We start from the raw sequence: 2,372 nt of genomic DNA, 5'->3' as shown, positions 1-2,372 counted from the left end.
AATACACAACACATTATTCCTAGGTTATCTACAACCGACACAGTTTCATATACACCATCACAAGGTAATTCTTTAAAATAAAGAACATTATTAAAGAAAGAATTAATACAACCACATTCATTATCAAACGAAAAGGTAAACCCTTGTTTGTACAAACCATGAAAGGAAATAATATTTCTTGAAATTTCAGACGAGTAACAGCACTTATTCAAATCTAACACTAACCCAATACATAGAAATAAAGAATAAACTCCAATCTTGGTGACAGGTGAAGCTTTCATATTTCCCATGATTAAGTTTATCTTCCCATGCTTCACATTCTCACTTCTTCTTAGTCCATGTAAGTCAGATCATATGTGAATACCACAACCTATATCAAGGACCTAAGAATTAGAATGGGGTGAGTTATTAGACAATATAGTGTAAATACCTGCATGTATGGGTTTTACTTTCCCATCCTTAACATCTTCAAGGTACTTTGGGCAGTTTCGCTTCCAGTGCGCCTTTTCATGGCAATAGAAGCATTCAGCCTCTTTAGGGTTGGTAGAAGGAGAGACAAAACCACCTTTGGATCTACTTGAAGAGGATCCATCAAGGGACTTTCCCTTGGCACCCTTTGAAGGGATCTTCCTCTTATTTCCTTTGCTTTGGCCGATTTCCAAGACATGGGCGGAGTTAGGAGTAGGAGTAGTAACAACCGAAGTTTGCTGAGTGTATCTTCTTCCTTGTTCATGTGATATGTCATTCATAATTGATCATAACAACAAGGTAAGGAGTGCAATATGATGTCTATTGCCAACTCCTCCGGGAAGTTCACATTCAATTTCAGCAAACGATCTACAAATCTTTGCATTTTCTGCATGTGGCCCATGATGGGTTCACCATCCTTCATTCAGGTTGTTATCATGGAGGAGATGATTTCATACCGCTCTTGACGATCACTCTGATGGTATCTGTCAATCAAGTCCTGGTGCATCTTAAAAGGGTAATAGTCCTCATAGGACTTTTGGATATTGGCTGTCATCGTGGCCAACATGATACATGCCACTTTGGTGACATTTCTCTCATGTACCCGGAATTCAGCGATCTCCTCAGGAGTAGCAGATGACTCATCAAGTTCCTTAAGCTCCTTATCGAGGACATATTCCTTGTCCTCATAGCGCACAACCATCCTGATGTTCCTAATCCAATCATTGAAGTTGGATCCATTGAAAATGACTCTCCCACAAAGGTTCATGATAGAGAAGGAGCCAACAGGGTTTGAGCCAAAAGCAACATTGTTGGAAGACATCTGAAAAAGGAAGAATGACAAGTTTAGATTAGATATAGAATCCTTAATAAGACACCCAAATGTAATATTAAGGCTAGGACCCAACACAATATTTTATAACTTTGAAGTGGGATGCTGTAATCCAAGCTATAAAATATTTGAAGGTAGGTGAATGATGATTCACCGATTTCCACCATGAAAACGAAATGTATTATTAGCTTTTAATTGGTTTTGAAACTCCTAGTGTAACAACCCGAAGTTTTCTATTGCCGAAAACCCATTCTACCCGTATAATTCGCCGTATGTCGAAACGTTCTGATGTCGTTTTTGAGTAAAGTTAATCAACTTATATGTTTAATTGATGCTAATGAGTGTCCAAACCCCTTAGGAACTCATGTAATTAGCCCAAAATATTTATTTCATATGTTTTAGAAACATCCCCGCCGGGTGACGGAAACTTAATCGGGTGCGACCTAAAGCCCCGTTTAAGGCCGATATCGGGTAGAATTCCACCGTGTCCAAGTTTTAGGACCTATATAAACATCTTTAAACATTCATTTGAAGCTTTTTCTTCCTCTCTCTACTCTCTCTCTAAACTCTCTCCTAAATCCAAGTTTAAGGGTCCAAAACTCAAATTTAAGGCCTTAAATCTCTAAGGTACTTTCCCTAGCTTGTTATGTAACCTCCCTAGCCTTCAAATTCGAGTTCAAAACATGGATTAGGACCACATTCATGAGTTTACGTCCCTGGAACCATCCTAGTCCGTGAACTCATATGAAATGGGTTTTGGAGCCCCAAAATCCTTCCAAAACACAATTGGACCTTAGATATGGCTATATGACTTCATGGAATGGACTTATAACATTTTAGACATGGATTTTGAGTGATTTGAAGGATTTTACGGCCAAGGCACATGCTTGGGCCGTAAACTCATGTATATGGGTTTTTTATGACCTTAAACCCTTCCAAAACCTCAACAAGACATGGATATGACTTCTAGAATAATTGCTTTAGCCTTGGAACACTTTAAACATAATTTTTGAGGGATTTATATGAGTTTACGGCCAAGGCTTGTGCTTGGGCCGTAAACTCCTTGAAACAT

The sequence above is a fragment of the Lactuca saligna genome, chromosome 6 (genome assembly GCF_052625555.1).
Source record: "Lactuca saligna cultivar CGN05327 chromosome 6, ASM5262555v1, whole genome shotgun sequence".
In the NCBI taxonomy this organism is placed as follows: Eukaryota; Viridiplantae; Streptophyta; class Magnoliopsida; order Asterales; family Asteraceae; genus Lactuca; species Lactuca saligna.
The sequence above is the reverse complement of the archived record's forward strand: the minus strand, read 5'-3'. Positions refer to the sequence as shown.